This window comes from Lissotriton helveticus, chromosome 1_2 (genome assembly GCF_964261635.1).
Source record: "Lissotriton helveticus chromosome 1_2, aLisHel1.1, whole genome shotgun sequence".
In the NCBI taxonomy this organism is placed as follows: Eukaryota; Metazoa; Chordata; class Amphibia; order Caudata; family Salamandridae; genus Lissotriton; species Lissotriton helveticus.
The window spans coordinates 439,198,519-439,220,962 of record NC_136058.1 but is presented as its reverse complement, the minus strand read 5'-3'; the positions used below and the strand labels follow the sequence as shown (position 1 = coordinate 439,220,962).

Here is a 22,444-nt window from a genome sequence, read left to right as displayed (position 1 = left end):
ACAGAATTATAACAGGTGGACAAAGTACATTGATTAATATAAACCAGCTCCTCCTCTTATTAGATGAGTCAAATGAAAGATACAGCTTCTAAGTGCCCCGGAGCTGAGACAGAGAGATAAAAAAGAAGAACGTCATGCAACTTTGCTAAGCCAGCAGATAGGTCTAAAGAAAACTTAACGGCCTTCTGTAACGGTAATTTCTCCAGGTTGCTCCACAGAGGTGTTGTATGCGGAATAGCCAAAAAGCGTGGACAAACTCATCCTAACATGGGATAAGTAATTATGAATCTAACAAGGAACAAAGATAAAAAACACAAAAAAAATCCACCCCTTCCCCCATCCGTGGTGGCGGTGTGTTCATACTAACGAGAGGTAGGTCGACACTGGGATTGTGATCAAAACTGGAAGAGATGGCGGGCTTCGATGGTGGAGGGACACACCGCAGACGGACGGCCCTGGGAGAGGAAGGAGACAAGGGGGCCCCATTTAAATTCGAAATTCTTATCATTATCCCTGAAAATATCAGCCATACGTTCTAGGCTAAGCAGTCTCCAAAGATGAGAGTGCCATAGGGAAATAGCTGGAGCCTCCCTTCTCTTCCTCAGATCTCAGGGAACTGCCGTCTGATTTTACGTATACACAAAGCATTGAGCAGAGCAGAGCTGAACCGAGGAGTGGCGTGAAGTGCCTACATCTGCCGTCTGTAGTGGGACTGGCTCTGGATCCCGCTCTTGCTCCTGAAGGATTCCCAGCATTCTCCCTTGTACTCTTGACAGCGATGAATAGCAACGAACAAGCAATGAACAGTGAGTGGTGAGTGACAAGTGGCAAGAGGTGTGTGGCGTGTGGCGAGTAGCTAAGGTTGATCAGTCCTTAAGTCGCTGAGCCATTGGAGTCTGTAATAACTCTGTAATACAAAATCTGCGAAATTATGCAAAGGGGAAAGTGACAATAGACTTTGACCCTGTTGAAGCACCCCTTGACCCATGAATTACTCTGCATGCCTAGACTACAGCCCTACCCGGAGCGAGATATTAATCAATCGATTAATTAATTAGTTAATTAAATAAGTAACCAGCAGCACCGGCGGATTCTGTACTGAGGTGTGCTTCGGGGTGTTTTCGTTTGGAGGTGCTTTTCTCCTATCAAAGCACCGTTTGGTCTTGTCACTGGCCCGTTTGATTCTCTGAAAGAAGCAAGACTTCTTCACCTTAGAGTGTGTATTATGAGGTCAGGAAAGGAGCAACCACCTTTCCCTCCCATCAAAAGGAAAAGAAAAATACAACAAACACTAATATTAAATATGTTTAAAATAAAACAGGCAGGTGACATATAGTCCTTTAAATCATCTAAGGTCCATACATTTGGGAAACTGGGAAAGTCGCCGTCAAAGTTTGATTTTATGAAAGATCCAACTGGTGCTATGCTAACAAACCCATGTGATCTTCAAACTCCAATTAAACCACTGAGTAGAACAAATATTATATCCCCTAAGCAAGGAGTAAGTGAACCAGGCCACCCTGAGTCTGAAGCTGAAGTCGAACGAATGTCAAATTCAAATAAGGACCAAGTCAACCAAAGGGGTCAAATAACGGACCTAGAAATGTTAACTGTTCCACGTACTGGTCGTTCACAACAAGAGGACCCAAAATGCACAAATCTAACAATGGGAGATTCTCAGCAATTACTACCAACTTAGGCAGCCAATGCCAATAGAAGTGAAAGTAAAAATCAGAAAAGCTAACGGGATAGGGGAACCATCTAATTTGGGCCAAATAAATCAACCAGAGCAAGAAGCTCCAAATGAACTAAATGGTGGGGTGAAAATCATAAGGGAAGCCAATACCCCACTGAAATCGGATCTTACTCTGTGTAAAATAAATTCAGTTAAGAAACAGGACATGCCTAAATTTAATCAAAATAACCGATCTCAAATTAATAAGGACGAATACAACAGCAACCCAGAAACTCTGCAGCATTGGAGTACTCCGTATCTAAAAGACGTTTTAAATAGTGGTCCACAATTCATTAATTCTTGTGACGAGGGACATGATTTTCAAGGACCACAAAAAGAGGAGTATAAGGGCCTATCATTCATAAATGGGCAACACCATAGCCCAGGTACTTAGGTACCAGGAAGTGGGAACGCGGAAGCAATTTGGGATTTATTCTTCAAAACCTCACAATTAACTCTGGAAGCTTTAACGTATCAGTCCAACAAAAAGGAGGTCCAAATAGATCTCGAGCGCTATGGCATCCTCTGTTACCGGAATTGAGCAGAAGATAACAACGCAAAATAATCTACTAGTAAGGGCACAATCTCAGCCAATATCTACGTTTGCAGAGTGTAGTTGTGCACCACTAATTAACAAACTAGTTACCATTCCAGATATTTTAAAAACAATAGTTGACGATGTAAAAGGGAATTTTCCTAATGTGGGAATTCATACCATCAAGACCGACTGCCCCTCTAAAGATACAATAAAATGGAAAGACAATACTGTTGTTGTTTAAGAAAAAATAGACGATAAAAAAAAAGATCAAGAAGTGATAAACCTATGATCGACATAATCAACAATGACATACGCAGCTCCGGAAGTTCATCTATCAAAAAGAGAGAGGAAAAAACAACAGAGAGCAAGAAATAAAGCTTCTAAAAGCATAAAAAATACAAATGCATCAGATATAGTGAGATTGAACACTGGAAACAACCCTGACCAAATATCATATTGTGAAGGTGAGGGTAAACAAATGTCTCCAACAAAACCCTTTTACCCTCTATTTAATAAGGATCTATCGGAGGTACAAGCAGTTATGAAAAATAAATGCCTAAACAATCAAGCTGATAGTATAAAAATGATAGAGAATGGGAAAATTCAGTCATTAGAAATGCTGCAAGTGGAGGAAAGTAATAAACAGGTGGAAAATAAGCCATCACAACTGGAAACAAATAGAGCAAAGAGGAAGAGTATGAGAGGGGATGAAACGAATAGACATTTGTTAAAAACCTGAAAGGATATTAAATTACCACAAGATCTGGGAACCGAAACGAAGCAGTAACACAAGGCATGAAAAATGTTTAACTGAAGTATAGACCCTAGCTTACCAGCAGGTCCATAGGTGATCGACACTTTCACACAGTGTTAGGGGCCATTAGTTCCTCAATTTCTCTGCCACTGTTTTTAATCTCAACAAGGACCAGGATGATCACATTAACTATATTGTGGCAACTGGTCGATAGTTGATCTTATATTCAAACTTTCACCAATCTCACAGTGTAAAGAAAGTCAAAGAACCCTGCCCAACTAATTTAGATACGGTCCTTCCAGAGGATCCTAAAATTGAAAAACTCGGGTGATCCTTGACAGTATCAAAGCCAAACGCACATATTTTTTATTCAATTTATTTTATTACATTTCATTTCAGAACAGATATATTTTCAACATGATCTATACATAAAAAGGTGTGTCCTTTTTGTGTTCTACATGATTCATTATGGACACTAGACACATCTAAAAAAGGGGTAAAAACAACACAGTAGGTGTTTGTAGTAGTCCCACACACTCAACGTACATCAATCTCTCTAACCATTCATACTGGCTACACTCATCTAAAAACTCATTCATTCAAGCATTTATCCAAAATTGCATCAAAGGTACGTCAATGCCTTGGGGCGCAATACAGTTGGAAAATAATTGCGTCACTTTAAACGAAGGAAGCCGGGCAGGCTGGGGATAGGTGTAATCATCAAATATACGGTGTTATACTGCCACACGCTAGAAATACGCCAACGCGTGTTTCAATGTTGGGCCAATTTATGGCCACACCTTCATCAGGGCGAAGAGGTACCGTACAGATGGGGACAACCACACCTGCTCCTAAGATGGTTCTCTCCGTAATGGGAAAAGGGTAGCGGTAACCGCAACTATGATCCCATGGCGCTCTTGCTCTTATTTCCTCTTAAATATCATGCAAATGAAGGCGACTTTCAATCATCCTTAGTCAATACGAAGTTCCGCTGGGTTTCAGGCTGGTAGAATACGATAGGTGATAGAGGAGACAGTAGGTTTCTAGAATACCGCTTTGGGACAACTTCTTATGCCGACGGTCCTTTCAGGGAGTAAAGTACGAGGAGAGATTCTGTCCCCACTTAGAGGATTCGGCGGTGTGGCCTCAGGGGGTGACAAGTGGTAAACGGTGAACGCCGACCAGGCAGGGTCAAAAAACGGGATACGATCTTATCGTGCACTCCACAGTTCGTTCTGCCACCAATCTCACATCTTATGACACAACATCCTCCGTTGTTCTATGCTCATCCGACGTACTTAATAAAAGATCTCCGACAAAATGCCCTCTTGTGGCGCCCACCAGGCATTCTAGCGCCGGCCTGTTGAGGTGTATAGCCCAATGATGAAGCATGTCACCATCAGGTGAGTGAACGCAACTTGTCTTAAAAGAACATGCTTCCTAGGGTGTCTGCGTTCAGTTACAGATAATGTCTCTGGGAAGAACCTCCGGAACAGTATACTGTGATTTGATTGTGTTTTATTTTAACAAATGTACATAGCAGATGTTGGAGCTTGCTTGTTTTACAAAAATGATCGGATACCTGCCTCAGAGCGCACTTCTTACAGACGAGTATGGGGTTATCATGTTGCTGCTACAAGCTCCTTACCTGTGTGAGTTAGCGGGAACGATGCAGGGGCAGACCCAAACCAGCCACATGTGGAAATCGATGAAAATACTGAATAATTAACAGAGCTTCCAAACTGGTGACCATTACTTAATTGACCTTGAAAATAAAAGACACGCTTTTAGTATTCTGGTGACTCATGACCATAAAAAACAAAGGTTATAAATTCAATATTGTGTCAAATACTTAAAAAATTGAACTGGATGTGCTGAATCAGATGTTGCCCCAGGTCATGCATGACCCCTTCCGCCACTACTGGTTATGGGACTTGTAGTTTTGTTTTTCTCGTTAAAAGGATGGGCTCTAAAGTCCCAGTGGTCAAAATCAGAGGTCTGATGGAGGGTGAAGCATGCCACTGCTCTGCTTAGCAGTGAGATGACTGACAGTTCCCCAGCCCTTCCATTCTTTGACAGACAGAGGCTCATCGGCCATTCATATTTTTTTGCAATGACAAATAAACCTTTATTGCAGTTTGTGTCACTGAAGAGATAAAACCCCTGGGCGTGTTTAATTAACTACTGACAAACATGAACAATTAAGTACATGAGTTTCTGGAAAACTATCCAGCACCCAATCAGAATCAGCCGCCCTTCACACCCAGGAATTTTTGAGGCTTTGGAGAGGGTGAATTGCACGTGGTGAGCAGGAACACTACATCGACTCAAAGCTCACTTCTCAGGGATGTACTGAAATGTCAGCCTCATGGCACACTTAGCCAGCTCTTCACCTCCTCCTCCTCAAACTGTTGACCAGCTAGCAGGGCAAATGGGACTGCAGCAAAGCATCGCTGGCTTGGTTCCACACCGGACCAGGCAAGGTGGTCAACTCCATACTCCTCCAAGTCAGGAAGCACTCTGGTCGAGCCAGTCCTATGTTCCCCATCACAACTATTTTAATGGTACTAGGTTATGTTTCTGCCAAATGTATGAGTCAAAAAATGAAAGGCTTTACAACAAGGGCAGAAAGAGAAATCATTAAGTTTTTCAATATTTCTGAGTCTGCCACAGTACACAGGAGCATTATTTCTCTACAGCAGCAAATTATGTATGTGCCCTGTAGAAAGCACGTTTGAATGAAACATGGAAGGCATTGCAGCCAAAGATCCGTGGCGCAACATCATAGCAGAGTACAGGATAACTTGTGTTAATATTCCAGCAGAAAGAAATGCCATTCCTAATGTGTACGTCATTTTAAAGACAAAACCAGGAAAATGTACGGTCACTGTTGTGCTTCTGCCAGTTAAAAGACAATCTCCATTAGTGTGTCAGGAAATAAAATACTATGAGAAACCCTACTCTATGGCAGGGTGTGGTTCTGAAAATCTGGACCCTGTTGTTATCCCGATATCGAGGTCCTTTTCCGTGTCACAAAACATCCACATACCATGACGAATTTGGTATCGACGAACCGATAATGACTAGGACATCATTCCTGTGCATTTGCATCATAATCGAAGATTGTCAACACCCCTAAATCGCAGTTTCCGTTCCGACCCCTTAGACTCCATTTTGTAAACGGCATCCATCTTACGTCTTGCCCTCATGATAAGTCAATTAAAGGTCGAGCTTGATCCAAAAGGACACGTCCACCTTCCCTGACTTCCCCCTGACCTGTCCCAACTGACTCCACTGCCTTCGGCCAGACCTGTTTGGGCGGCTCCTCGCCCAGTGGCCGAATACGATAACATCAGTGCATAACATTCCACAAACCATTCACTACATACAGACCATGCTTTCTGCAAACACGCACCTGTCCACGTTCCTTGTTTATGGCCAGTTTTATGACTAGGAGGTGCCCTTCTTTATTGAGGTTTCATCGATATCTGATGGGAGTTCCAGGCCTAACTGGGTAATCTATCAACGAACTGGACATCTAAAATATGGGCTTGCTTACATGACTTCGCTCTTTGTATTATTGTAGAAATATGTGTATAGCCATATCATAAACTCAAGAATTCTTGCTTGGAGCTATATATTTTGTATATAAGGAAAAGGCTGTTTCTGTAAAAACGAACAGTCTCCCGAGAACCTACTGTCCGTGAGGTGTACTTCTGGGACACGTGTTACTTGGTAGCTGCCAATAAAACTTGATCTTTGACTGCGATAGAAGACTCATTGTTTCTGTGGTCCGGAACAAGGGAGAACTCAGAGGTCTTCGGGTGTTATCCCCTGGCACCACCGGGTTCCTAAAAACCCAGCACCTCAGTTGGCGCCCACGTGGGGCGGTATCAAGCGGCGACGGTCCAAGCCAGATGTTCGTGAGGAGCTTCGTGTGAAAATTCCGGAGGACGGCCAGCCACTACAGCGACCCCTGTATGTCGACGTGGTTCCGAAGGTCTTTGCTGCGAGGTTCCCCGCGTCCCGACGGCTACGAAGGACTGCTGCCCTGACTATCGCCTTGTTTTGGACCCAGTGATCCTTGGTAGAGCGAAACGATAGACGAGTCTTCTAGCGACGTCACAGATCTTCAAATACTTCAGTTAAGTATAAGTGGAGCGTCTCCCAGTCCTTAGTTTGTACTTAGTTTTTGGTATTCTTGAGATACGCTTTGATTTGGTACTTGCAAGCCCCAAAGCCGAAGGACTCGTGTATTCACGAGAAATATCGTAATAGATAATCCTTTGAAGTTTGAAGCTAGACTAGTGAGCGAAGATGCCTGGTTTTAGCAGACTTGGAAACTTGTTTTGTCTTGGTTGTAGTAAGGACTCCCGTCCGGTTCCTCCGATTGGAACTCCAACGTATGAGCTCTATGTAAAACACGGCGTAGGTCCTATCGCATATAACGAAGTATGGATAAAATACACCCGCAAGGATGGTGTTTTAAAATGGCCCCAATATGGTAGTTTCGAATCAGAAATATTAGATAACTTAGAGGTCAAATTGTTCAAGAAAAAAGCCCGGCCGGCGATGTTTGACTCTTTCCGCTTATGGCGCAAAGAAGCCAAACAGAAAGAAATAAAATTAGCAAAAAGGAATAAAAGAGGTATGTCGATGGTGCAAGCTGCCGTTGCATACAGAGATAACGAGGAAGAGCAGGAAAGCGAACAAATGCTTAGGAGCAAGAAACTAGCAGTAGATAAATGTTACCCGATGTTACCAAATAAGGGACAGGGTCAAGAGAAAGGATCCGAGAAAGATCCATTAATGTCCCACTTATTAAATTCGCCACCACCCTATGCACAAAATGCCACAGCACCTCCGCAACCTTTAGTTGCACCTCTGGTAGCTGTTATACAGGCTCCTTTACAGCACTCACCAGCTGCTCTTCAGCTGGCTCCTGTTTCTCTGGTGCAGCCTCCTCAAGGCTCACCGATCACATCTACTTCTCCTACTGTTCCTTCTAAAATTTCGCCTAGCGCACCTTCTAGTCTCTCTGATACTCGTTCTACGAATGTTTCTGTTTCTGCTCTGCGTGACTCTGTTCTACCACCAGTTATTCCTCCACTTTCACCTTCCGTCTGGCATAAAATGGCCAGCATTGTTACTAACTTTCCTTCACCACTTTTTTGGTCGCCTAAAACGACCCCTAATACGGAACGAAGACAATTACGAAGCCAAATGCCCGATTATCAGGAAAGGGAATCATTGAATAAGCTAGCACGGAATTGGGCTATTGACACCGCAAGATATGATGTAGAGTCTGTCATGAACGTTTTCCGTCAATGGGATAAACCAACGCAAAGATACGTGTTTGAGCAGATGTGTGTTTTCCTGTGTGAGGATTTGGAAGATAATGGTCAGAAGAGCAACCCGCAAGAGTTGCGTAGTGTACGATTTAAGTTTGGGGAGGGTATGATTGTGGGTCCCGACGTTGAAAAAGCAGTTGAGAGATTATTATCACATCGAAGTACGGGTGGTAATTCTGGGTCATCCTCTGAAAGTGGTACATCTAGTAGGAAAAGAGCGAGACAGTACCCCATGAGAGAGGTTCCTCCGGTTTGGAGGGAAGGTGACGCAACTGCAGTTCCACCGGTTCTGCCTCATTTCCAGCGCGTATGGGTACATGTCCCCTGAAAAAGATCCGAAGTTTTAGCACTCAAGCAGACACTACCCGATCCCCGTAAAAACCCGACTGGGTATTATAAGGAGTTGTCCCAAACTGCAAGCTCATGTATAATGAATTTAGCGGATATAGACATGTTGTTTGGGAACGTTATTCCACATCCTTTATGGAGTAAAATTCGTCATACGGATCATGACCAAGAATTAGGTGACTCGTGGGCGAACATTACGACTACAGATGCTAGACAAGTCGGTGGTTTCAAGCCTGAGCCGTTAATAGCTGAACTTCCCGGTAGAATTATTGCGTACATGAAGACAATTATGCCTGAAGTACGCGTAAACTGGGACAAGCTATCTGCATGCAAGCAGAAGAAAGACGAGAATGTATCTGACTTTTTCACGAGATTCGAGGAAACTTTCACCGATCATAGTGGTCAGGATATGGCTACCGAGGGTGGCCAAAGATTGTTCGTAGACAAATTTGTACATAATTTGCTTCCTGAACTGTGCACTAAACTAAAAGATTCAGAGAGTGCTTGGGCTGTCTCTACGTCAGCGCAGATTTTAGCAACAGCTCAGTACTACGAAAACAGGCGCAAAGACGAGCTAGATAAGGCAGACAAAAAGACGAAAGATTTAAAAACTAAAGTTCTTCTCCAGCAGGCCTATCCGCCTCGTATGGCTAGTCAGCCCAATTATCAGCAACAACCGCAGTATTCGAGATACGCGCAAGGAAACGAGTTTTCCCATCAGCGTGTTCCGTATGGCCCGAATCAATGTGCGTATTGCAAGGAAGAGGGCCACTTCAAAAGTAATTGTCCGGCTCTTGCGCGACGCTTAAACGGTGTTTCAGGTGTAAGGGGAAGAGGTGTTCAACATGCCCATAGAGGTAGGGGCCGTGGAAATTTTGCCCAAAACACAGCTTCTTTTCCGCCTCAGAATTCCATGAATAGCTTTGACCAACCGAATAATGCATCGTCCAGGTCAGCTCAGTACTATGCTGACGACTATTACACCGATCACGACAATGAGGGTAACGATTGCTAGGACAGCCATGGACAAAGAGAGGGAGTTGTTTCAGTTCCAGTAGATCAGGATGGACCTTATGTCGAGGTAATTACCTCAGGAGTGTCAGAGCCATTTCTGCTGGATACAGGTGCTACAAAAAGTTCTATTATGCACTCGAAACTTCCTGGCGCACCTTTGTCTGGCGAAATGAATGTCTCAGTAGGCTTCTCTGGCGCCCCTGTTAGAAACCCGATCTCTAGTCCTATATCCCTTTCTGTTGGCCCCTGTGAATTAGAAGCACCCCTCATTCTTACAACAGGTTGCGGTGAAAATTTGTTAGGATTGGATTTGCTAAAGAGGTTGTATGCGACTTTGTACTGTTCTCCCTCGGGAGTACAACTTACTTTAGGGAAAAAAGTCATTTCTCCAATGTATTTGTCAAAAGAAGATATTCCAACTGAATTGTCATCACTTCCTGATATACTGTGGGCTAATGGTTCCAATGATGTAGGTCGTTTGGAGATAGCACCGTACGTCATAACTTTGAAAGCCAACGTTAGATTGCCACGTATTCCCCAATACAAAATATCTAACGAATGCGAAAAGGCGTTGTTAACGATCGTTTATGATCTGATCGATAAAGATGTTATCGAAGAAACAACAGGTAACGTTTGTAACAGTCCAGTTTTACCGGTCTTAAAACGTACTGATCCTTCACGACCACCTGTATACAGGTTCGTGATCGACCTCAGAGAAGTGAATAAGGTAGTTATACCGCAGTTTCCAGTTGTCCCCGACATTACTGCTTTATTGACAATGGTTCCAGTTTCAGCAGCTTGGTTCTCGGTGATTGACCTGAAAAACGCTTTCTTCAGCATCCCAATTGCTGAAGAGAGTAGAGATATTTTCGGCTTCAATTTAGGAGGACGAAGTTTCCGCTTCAAATGCGCTCCTCAAGGCCACTGCGAAAGCCCATCAATATTCAGTCAGGCTCTGAAAACACAACTAGACACAATTGTGCTGCCAGATGGGTCAACTTTGATCCAGTACGTAGACGATCTACTGATCGCCGCAGACACTGAGGAGATTTGCAAGGAAGCTACGTTGTCACTATTGCGTCACTTATGTGACATGAAGCACAAAGTCTCCCTTTCAAAACTGCAATTTTGTCGACAAGAAGTGACCTACCTAGGTCACATCTTGTTGAAGGAGGGAAGGAGACTGACACCAGAAAGAATACAGGCAATTACAGAACTAAGTGCCCCAAGGACACAGAGAGAGGTTCGAGCCTTCTTGGGCATTACATCGTACTATAGACAGTGGATACCGAATTTCTCACTACTAGCCAAACCTTTGCTGGCACTACTCCGCAAAGACACGCCTAATCCTATGCCTTGGTCTGAAGATTGTCAGACGAGTTTCCACGAGTTGCGTGATGCATTATGTTCGGCACCTGTGTTGGGAAACCCCAACTACAGTAAGCCTTTTACATTATATGTCCATGAGAAGGAAGGTTGTGCATTATCAGTCTTAACACAATACTTTGGGGACAAACAGCGCCCATGCGCGTATTTTTCGGCAACTCTAGATCCTGTGGCTAAAGCCCTACCAAGTTGTCTGAGAGCAACCGCCGCAGCAGCTGTCTGCATTCGACAGTCTGCTGGATTAGTCATAAATAACACTCTGATCGTTATGGTTCCGCATGCAGTAGATATTTTGCTAAATAGGACAAAGACACAACATCTTACTAGCTCTCGACTATCCAGTTACAAACTTACACTACTAGCAAGTCACACCCACATAAAGAGGTGTGGTACACTCAACCCCGCTATGCTACTTTCCATCCCAACAGAAACAGACACAGACAAGATTGATAACCATGACTGCTGCTTTAGGACAGAAGAAGAGACAAAAGGAGAGTAGACTTACAGGACACTCCCCTTCCCGAATGCAATGACACTTTATGGGTTGATGGTTCATGTTTCAAGTTGCCGAATGGTGATACGACTACAGCATATGCCGTAACGACATTACACACCATTATAGAGACTGCGCGTATTTCCCACGATTCTGCACAAGCCGCAGAACTTATAGCGCTTACCAGAGCATGTGTGTTGGCGAAAGGAAAGCGAGTGAATGTGTACACTGACAGCCAATATGCCTTTGGTGTGGCTCACAGTTTTGGGAGATTGTGGCGTGAACGTGGGTTCCTTACGTCCCATGGTGCAAAGATACAACATGGTCAGCTAGATAATGAGCTCCTTGAGTCACTTACCTTGCCACTACAAGTCGCCATCATAAAATGCAGTGCACACAAAAAGATTCAGGATGATGTTGGCCGCGGGAATGCATTTGCAGACAAGGTTGCGAAAGAAACTGCAAGGAACACAATGAGTCGGATGTATGTTATGGGTCCCGCTAGATGGATTGCTGATGTGGGAATGTGTGAGGACACCATTGAAAGCGTGAAATCGATACAAGCCGAGGCCACTGAGAACGAGGTGAATGAATGGAGAGAAAGCACAGGTAGATTAGATGCGAATGGTTGTTGGGTCGAACTATCAGAACACCAGCGATGGCTATTACCTAATGCATACGTACTTGCAGTAGTAACGATGGCTCACGGAATTGCGCACATCAGTTCGAAAGGAATATGTAAACTATTGGCCCCAGTATGGCAGAATAGCAATATCCCAAAATATGCAGAGAATGTGGTCAAAAACTGTATGGTGTGTTTGAAGTACAATCCCGGTAGGGGAACCCCAACTCCAGCTGGTCATTTTTGCGCCTCCAACGTATCCGTTCGAGGTTTTGCAGCTCGATTTCATCCACATGGAGAGGTGCAACAATCTAAAGTATGTGCTCGTTGTTGTTTGCGCCTTTTCAAGGTGGGTGGAAGCGTACCCCCTTAAGGACAACACCGCCTTATCAACTGCCAAAGCCCTTGTCAAAGAGTTCCTCCCGAGGTTCGGTATGCCTAGAATTGTCTGGAGTGATAACGGAAGTGAATTCATAGGATGCGTGATGAAGAGAGTGTGTGAGTGTCTAGGCATCCACCAAAAATTCCACGCTGCAAATCACCCCCAATCAGCTGGATTAGTAGAGTGCTACAATGGCACTCTAAAACTCAAACTAGCCAAGATCCAAGCCAGTACAGGTCTTAAATGGCCCGACGCCTTGCCTCTAGCACTCTTGTCAACCAGAATGACTGTCCATTCCAGATTAGGACTTAGCCCCGATGAGATAGTGTCTGGCCGCCCAGCCAACGTCTGGGGCGTGCCAAGACCAAAGAAACTCAGTGAAATAGAACACCCCGTACTGCTTGACTATTTGTGCGAATTGACAACTAAATTGCGTGTTTTACACCAACAGGTTCACAGTTCCTCTCCGCCAGCCTCTGACGATCCAGGTCACCTCATCGAACCCGGCTCGTGGGTTTTGGTGCGGAATTTCCAGCGCACCAACAACGGACAGCCGAGGTGGACCGGACCATTTCTGGTGCTGCTTTCAATGAGATCAGCTGTTCGGGTGGTAGGCAAGAAGAACTGGGTACATGGGACCCACTGTAAACGGGTCCCTCTACCCCTTCCATACGACTGATGGGTCAATAAAGGACTTGCCGACTCCGAGACCGAATCCGTACCTCGCTTCATCCCTTTCAGCGATGCACGTTTGAAAGAAACTGGTACCGAGAAGGAGAGTGCTCATATTTTACAAGGACTTGTGTCACCGTCTATGCAATTGGACACTACCGAACCTGAGACATTGTTTGAAGACCACACCGTACCTGGGAAACGACGGTACAACCTACGGTCTAGACAAAGAGACTAATAAAAGCTTGATCTAATGTGATTTCCCTTTTCCCCTAAGAACTATTTTTGGATTTTTCAGCTCTCTCGTCCCAGGGAACTAGCTCGTTTTTGATTTTCGAACCGCCATCCGGTTCTGCTGCTAGGGTCGCGGTTGAAGTCTGGGGAGTGCAACTGGGGAAGTTTTAGGTCCACGGTTCTGGTTGGTCCACGGGAGTTACCCCGGACTGAACAGAGTGCACCCCCTGGGAGAATCAATCAACCACCGCGGGCAGCAACTAGAGGATGGAGTTTCCTAGGGTAGAGAGACCTATCAGACTCACGAACTTTGAAAAAGAGTTATGCACGATACTGTCCAAAAGAAGATTCCTGATAATATGTGTTTTAATGTTATGTAGCATAGTTGTGTTTTTTACTGGTTATACTCTATTCGTATTTAAAGTTACCTTCTCGAATGACACCCAGCCACCACCTCCTCCCACTATTTCTCCACACTACTTTCACCCTCTACCTGAACACGAGTCTGCCCGAAGACTCGAATTTGTAAATAACTCTTTCATTCAGCTTCTGCACCAACACCAGTCCATAATGAACACATCAAACTGTTGGATATGCGGACTCATGCCACACACAACCGATAAGGGGATCCCATACTTCATTTTGCCATTCAGTTACTATGGTTCTCTGTGGGCTTTCCAGACCATGTTCCTATTCGCCCTAGAACCATACCCGACCCGTTCCACTGAGAGCGATTCCAGTAACAAGGCACTAATTGCAGGGATAAGAAATATGAGTAGGGATATCGACACATACCTGACAATACCCAAAGATGAACTCAGTCCCTACACCCGTTGGAACGTGACTAAACATGGGGTTTACCTGGTCAAGAGCCAGGCAGCAAAGAAATCCCGCCCAGTTTGGATAGTGCCCCACCGAGGTCACTTATGTTTACAGGGTATTGGTAGGGACCCCACAGCACAGTTAGGAAAGAGCATTTGCACAGAAACATATGTAGTCGCTTCCCGAACTTCCCCTATACTCTTAGCAGCCAAAGGCACGTATTTCGTCTGCCACGACCAAGCCTACACCTGGTTGCCCCCTGACTTCTCAGGTACATGTTTCATCTCATTTCTGCTACCTCCCACCTACACGGCCAGAGCAGATTACCATCGGACAAGGACAGCTAGAGGTGTCGTGAGTAAAGACGACACCGCGGGTCAGGAATTCGCTGACTTCGCAAAGGGTTTTCTGCCGTTTTGGGGGCCTGTGGTGAACAGCAGAAATATTCGCCAGTTATCGAGGATAGTTGAATCCGCCGTGATTACTACGGCCGGAGCCCTTGGCAATTTGACAACCAAGCTTCAGTCGGATCGACTTATGACCCTTCAGAACCGAATTGCCCTAGATATCATACTCGCCGATCGTGGTGGTGTGTGTAGAGTCATCCAATATAGTTGTTGCATTTTCATCCCTGATAATGTGCCGACGGTATACCAGGCCATCTCTAAGCTATATGAAATATCTGGTTCCCTTCACGTAGAGAAAGGGGATTGGTCTTTGCTGGGGTGGTTCTGAGAGCTGATCACCGCCTGGGGATGGAAAACATTGATCTTCATTGGGATGATCTTAGCACTCCTGTTCATGTTTTGCCTGTGTATACAGTGCGCTCCTGCACTATGTGGCCTCTGTGCTACTTCGTGTGTACGGAAGCCTGTGTAAAAGGACGAACTGAGTAACGGAATGATGCTACAGCAACATCTCCGCGAATTTCTCCATACCGATTTGGACTCAGATTAACATGAGTTATTGCCTTACATAAGGGCAAAAGGAGGGTCTGTGGTTCTGAAAATCTGGACCCTGTTGTTATCCCGATATCGAGGTCCTTTTCCGTGTCACAAAACATCCACATACCATGACGAATTTGGTATCGACGAACCGATAATGACTAGGACATCATTCCTGTGCATTTGCATCATAATCGAAGATTGCCAACACCCCTAAATCGCAGTTTCCGTTCCGACCCCTTAGACTCCATTTTGTAAACGGCATCCATCTTACGTCTTGCCCTCATGATAAGTCAATTAAAGGTCGAGCTTGATCCAAAAGGACACGTCCACCTTCCCTGACTTCCCCCTGACCTGTCCCAACTGACTCCACTGCCTTCGGCCAGACCTGTTTGGGCGGCTCCTCGCCCAGTGGCCGAATACGATAACATCAGTGCATAACATTCCACAAACCATTCACTACATACAGACCATGCTTTCTGCAAACACGCACCTGTCCACGTTCCTTGTTTATGGCCAGTTTTATGACTAGGAGGTGCCCTTCTTTATTGAGGTTTCATCGATATCTGATGGGAGTTCCAGGCCTAACTGGGTAATCTATCAACGAACTGGACATCTAAAATATGGGCTTGCTTACATGACTTCGCTCTTTGTATTATTGTAGAAATATGTGTATAGCCATATCATAAACTCAAGAATTCTTGCTTGGAGCTATATATTTTGTATATAAGGAAAAGGCTGTTTCTGTAAAAACGAACAGTCTCCCGAGAACCTACTGTCCGTGAGGTGTACTTCTGGGACACGTGTTACTTGGTAGCTGCCAATAAAACTTGATCTTTGACTGCGATAGAAGACTCATTGTTTCTGTGGTCCGGAACAAGGGAGAACTCAGAGGTCTTCGGGTGTTATCCCCTGGCACCACCGGGTTCCTAAAAACCCGGCACCTCAAGGGTGCTGCCTGCCACTATATTGCAGGTTACTTCCAACATAATCTGACTTATACATACATACTCCAGGGTGCTGCCAGCTATTGGGTCTGCACACAGCAGTCTGGAGCCACTCAGGAAGGAGGTAAGCTCTTCATTTCATCTTAAGCCCTTAGGTTACATTCACAGCCTGATGGGTCTGGAGAACTTTATCCGCGCTCTAACTGCGCCAAGCAGATAGACGTAGCCCATCATAGACTGTGTTGTGTGCTGGGTGATGCCTGGCATCTTATTATCGTTGACGGGAGGATGAAGCTCTGATAGGAGCTACTACAAGAAGAGCAGAGAAACAGGACCACAGATCGCCACAGAGTGACAACTGCCCAGAAGCTGAAGAAAGAACTCTGGAACAGCAAACCTCCTGCACCCTGGAGATTCTCCAGGGTAAGCAAATGATGGTAATGAAATGCAAACTGCAGCATTAAGGTCACACACTACAACATCATCCCCTTTAAACCAAAGGTAACAGCCTACAAGAAAAAACTAAACAAAAAGCAACAAAACTAGAAAATGCATTTCCAAATGCTGCAAAAGAGAAACAGTTAATATAAATGAAAAAGATTAAACTTTGTTGGTACCTTAGTAATATGCTTACTTCTGGGCTTCACTCCATCTGCAGCAATAACACTCTGAAAGGAGAAATTACTGCAGTGAGTCTCAGAGTCTTCAGTGTTACTGGTCTCAGTCACGAAGACTGTGGTGTTGAAAGATAACTTTCTCTTATATATATATACTTTTTTAAATGATTTTTATATAAAATCATAGAATACATAAGTTTACATTGAGAGAGTTCACCGTAACCCCCTAACCCTCCCCCCACCCCTTAGTCTGGCATATTTCTAAAGAAAGTGAAAAGATACAAGAAGAAAAATATGCAATATGTAATATTGGTACCACATTATGCATCATTTGGCCCAGTCTAATATCTGTGTGCTGTGCCCTAAAGTCAATGACAGAGCTGACATTTGAAAATAACAAATCAAGGGACATCAAGCTATTCACATGTACAATAATAGCACAGCATAAAAAAATAAAAAAAGTAAAAAATAAATAAAAGACAAAAATCTTCAAATAAGAATACAGAGGCCTTTGCTAGTTCAAATACAAAAACAAAAGCAGTATTCAGTTCCTTTGTTCCTTATTACCTGGTTAAATAGTTAAATCCCATATATATACTTCACTAAGAGTGACACCAATGAATCTAGATTATGTTTGAAGGAATTCCCTGTTAATATTATTATTATTGCCTTGATTATCACACCATTCCTGTAGCGGAGCCCAGATTTTCAGACCGGCACTGCGTTTCTTTCTACCTTTCCCTTTATAGATTGCAATTTCCAACTTAAATGTGGCTAGTAATCTGGCAAGCCGTTGCTGAAATGAGGGTGCCAGTTCATCTAACCAGGCCAATGCAATACACATCCTAAAGACAGCCATTGACATAAATATAAATTCCGCCCCTTGTTGATTCCGGTTTGGGTTATTCGCTCCTAAAAGCATCATTTCGATAGTCAGGGTAATGGGATTTTTCACCACCGCTGTTATAAACCTCTCAATATCGAGTTTCAGTTGGGATAGGCCGTCGCAGGTAGCAAAAATATGTATACAGTCTGCATGCGTAACGTGGCATCGGGGACAGTGAGTTCCTTTACCCGAGCCCCATTTTGAAATTTTGTCAGGAGTGTAATATAACATAAAAAGGGTTTTATAGAATTGTGTTTGTAGTTTAGTGGATAGTAAATAATTATGTGACATTGCCATTGTACTTTCAATTTCAGCTCGGGATATGCCAATTTTGTTTTCCCATTTCGAGGCTATCTTCCCTATATCATCAGGTACCGAGTTGCTTAATAGGATATATATTTCACTAATGGTGTTAACTTTACTGGACGACAGTGTCTCAAATATCTCACATTTTATGCTGATGATTTCACAAAGATTTCTTTTTGTTATGAAGTCCCGTATTTGTAGGTATTTGAAGAAGTCTCTGTTGTTAATTTGGAATTTGATTCTTAGTTCCTCGAATGTGTGAAACCCCGAAGAAGAGCAGAGATTGCCGAAGTGTGTAATTCCGGCTGCTTCCCATTTCTTCATACAGCTATCCCTGAAAATAGCGGGCAGATCTAAATTATCTTTAAAGAGTGTATAGTATGAGATTCGCCCAATATCCATTAATTTTCGTATTTTTTGCAATATTTTAAAAGCATGTAGGAGCGGCTTAAATTTAACTTTTTTGTGATAGCTGTCATGTAGATGACGCCATAGATATCCAGAGTTTTTTTCACCTAACAATAAGTTATAAATAGATGGTTGCCCACCCTGTGATGCTACATTCGCTGATTCTATTTGCAGAAGTTCTTGACTATTAATCATATTTGCTGCCCAATAATAAAGCCGCAAGTCAGGTAAACCTAAGCCCCCCCGTTCCTTTGGTAGTGTAAGGAATTTTAATGCGCGTCTTGGTTTGGAATATGACCAAATAAATTTTGAGAAGGTCTGTTCCATTGATTTTAAACAGGAGTCCGAGAATTCTAGGCATATTGCTCTAAATAGGTACAACAATTTATTTGGTTTTATAGTTCCACCAGTCACGCCATCGCTTTTAGCAGACACACTACTGTTGGCAGCATCATAACTTCAGGCAGACCAGCAATGCGGATCTCACCACTCACATTGGGTGAATATTCAACAAGTACGGTCTCGGCTTACCAAGCAGAACAAAAGAATCGGGTCTCATAACCATACCCAGAGCCACAGTTAGCTCTGCCGCCACTTGGGCACACCCAAACATCTCAGCACTTAAGCACCAGTTCCAGGGGAGACCATCTGTGAAGTCCTTGTTAACTTGCACCACTCCTGGGTCAGCACAAGAAGCATCATTGACAGCGTCTAACACCGCTACCACAAACATTCATGAACATCCAAATCCTCGTCACCCAAACTACCCAAAAATGGCTTTCTAGATAAGCAGGCAGCCCTGTAGTTTCTGCCTCTGTGTACAAATGTGATGCCAAAGTTGTCATTTTAAAAACAGCCTTAGCATCCTTACAGGAGCCTTACTGACACCATTAAAGGTTCAAACCAAAGGGCTGTGGTCTGTGAACTTCAAAAGAGGCATGCCCCCAGACCTCTTCTGGACAATAAAAACTGGTGAAACAATTCAGAGGAATTGGTATCATAAATCATGTAAGAGTTCAGTAAGCTCACTCCGTACCCTCAGAAAAACAGAGCGCACTCTATGAATGAGAGGTACTGCCTGAGCTTTAAGTTTGATACAATGCTCAAACCATTCACTGCTTCCACTCGGTAAACATCAGAAGAATGTAGTAAAGTATTCTTAATGTCATTGGTATCAAAATCTACATTCGATACAGGTATGTCACTCAACATGGCTGGATTATCAGGACCAGGCCTCATAGCAAAGCCCGATTTAGTCTGATTCTGCCATTCCATCCCTTACCTTCCATTGATAGTTACATACATTTTTGAGTGAATCTTTTTACCCAATCATTCCAGCAGACTAACAAAGTAATCCAGTATATATCGATATCCTGCTCACCTAAGGCTTTAGGATTTATACTGGAGCTGGTCAGCTGTTTCTCACATCTCTAGTTTTATCAAAGGCTACATCACACAAAATCTTGATGGGTCGTCCTGAATCCGCCATTCCATTTAACAGCACCGCACCAGCATGAACCATACACAAGGGACACATTACCTGTCGCATGAAGGTGGAACGAACTATGGAATCAATTTCTAAAACTAAGTTATTCCCTCTGGGGACATTCTTCCTCATTAACATCAATTGTGCCGACTTTTACAGTAGTGCATTCACCCATACTGCTTGAAAATGCCCCAACACTGCAACACTGTCCTTGATCCGGGCATTTCCCATTACTTCCCACGTGTGCCTTAAACCCACACCTGTAACAACTGCCATAATGAGCTTTCTCAGCCCAATTCCCATTTGTTCTGTCTCTGGAGTTCACAGAACAACCCAGAGCAGTCCCAAGAATGCGACTCACTGGTGATGCACCCTCCTCAGAGGTCAGCGTCTTAGATGAAAGCGTGGAGCGCCCTATGCTTTTAGGAATGTTCACCTCTCGGGAGAGTTGGGTTCCTGCAGCTCAGTAATCTCTCCTGCAACTTCTTAGAGAAACAGTTAAACACAGGCTCGTCTCTGCTACATACATCCAATCTGTTCTCAAATTTGTTTGGGGTTCTCAAAATGCAAAGAGCTGCAATATATTCCGCCACACTTTCTTGACTACCTTGTTTTAAAAAGTTGTGACATTCAAGCGTGATGCTTGGTTCATCTCCAAACTGAATTATTTAGAGGTTCTGTTCCCGCACGATACTCGTCCCATATTCCAAGTGCTTCAACCCCGGTAGGTTATCAACTACCTATTTGCAGATCATTTTAAAAAACTCTCCGCTAGTATCTGCAAGAAATTGAATCATTATTTGCGGTGAAAGAGGAAAAATCACAACCCCTGTCAGAGTGAATCCTCAACGCCATTAACCCCTTCCATGCTGGTGACGGAACCGCTCCGTCACCAGCCTCGGTCGCGCTGTGCTGGTGACGGTGCGGTTCCGTTGAGTGGGCACAACAAAGTAATAACAACTGTGAACGTTGCTTCTTTACCAGTCCTCTCGTTCTTCCCCACCAGTCTTTCCCTAAGTTGGCAGTTCCATCCGCACATCTACTTGCTTCACAGTCTTTCCCCCAGTGTCTCTCCACACAGCAAAACGGGGCATGCTTTGAGGATAAGCTTAATGGTAATGCATGAGCCTTAAAATCTAGTACGTCTTATCAGAATTAAAGGCTTTAAACGCACAGTCGGTTTTTGAAATAGATCCCACAACTTTAATATCTACATCGTAAATTATGATAAAATCATCTATCATAGTTGCTGTACGAAACAGTAAGCACGTTTATATTCTTCTTGGTAAAATCGAGTTTATAAATGTGTCTGTAAAAATGTATTAAAAGCAACTCGATCGGCTGCCATGTTGATATCCTTACGTGGAGCAAAACAGAGAGAGGTAGGGGATTCATGCCTCTTCATCTGAGCAGCAGGTCAACGGTCCAATTTGTTGTGAAAATTCAAAGCATGACAATGCAAAATATTTTCCGGTGAGCATTCATTTCAAACACTTATTTCATTTTTTTTTTTTAAAACAGATTTTATTGACTGAACACACATATTATGCAAAGCTCTGTCATCCAGAGTCTACTACCATCATCAATTTGTCAGTACAGCTTCAGCAGTGTTCATATGCATAGATATACAATAACACAATGCAAGGAAAGAAACTAAATAATAAACACAGCACCCCCCACCCAATCCCACCACCCCATGCACCGCTACTCGCTCTATACGCAGCATAACGACCATATATACAGCATGCCATGTACTCTAGCCACCAACCGTGGTACCATACAGTCCAACACTTCAGGGAGACCGGATGGCCCCTTCTTCTGGCGGGGGATCCAAGTCCAACCCACGGTAGTCTGCCCAGCGTTTCCAAATTTTGTAGTGCTTTCTGGGACAGCCCCTTGCCAGAAAGACAGGTTTCTCAAGGCCCATGCAGAAGTCCATCCCATTCTTCCAGGCAGCTAATGACGAGGCCTGGGGCGCCTTCCACGCCTTTGCAATGTCTCGTTTCACCAACGTTAAGCCTAGCAGCAGGAGATGGCGCTTATACCTGTTGCCCCCAATCCCTGCCATTACATGCAATAGGACGAGCTTAGGATCCCTCTGGAGCTCCCAGGCCAAGACCTCATTCAGGCATCGGAACACCCCATCCCAGAATCTCTGTAGCGCTAAGCACTCCCACACCGTGTGTAGCAGCGTGCCCATCTCCGATCCACACCGAAGACAGTCAGGAGATGCCACCGTACCCGCCCTCCACAAACGCTGTCTAGTAAAGTATGTGCGGTGCAAATATCTGAATTGAATAAGCCGCAGGCGAGTAGAGATTGCCGCACCCCTAGGACTCTCTAAGGCCTCAACCCAGTCCTCCTCATCTAGATCTCCGACGTCCTGTTCCCATGTGGCCCTAAGTCGTGTCAGGTCAGAGGAGCAATGTCGCACGAGCGTCTGGTATATGCATGACAGCTTCTTGTCGGGCAGTTCCCCCATAAATATTTTAGCCTCCA

General features: G+C 44.1%; 1 protein-coding gene across 2 annotated transcripts in view; it reads right to left on the bottom strand.

The window, feature by feature from the left end:
• The window catches only part of LOC144807670 (uncharacterized), a 329,338-nt gene that overhangs the window by 5,388 nt on the left and 301,506 nt on the right, over positions 1-22,444 (bottom strand). The window contains exon 1 of one of the 2 annotated variants that reach the window (XM_078673305.1): positions 4,676-4,784. The exons of the other annotated variant lie outside the window; for it this stretch is intronic. The gene's annotated coding sequence lies outside the window, so the exon portion shown is untranslated. Of the gene's footprint in view, positions 1-4,675; positions 4,785-22,444 lie in introns of those variants that run through there. 2 annotated transcript variants of the gene reach the window in all.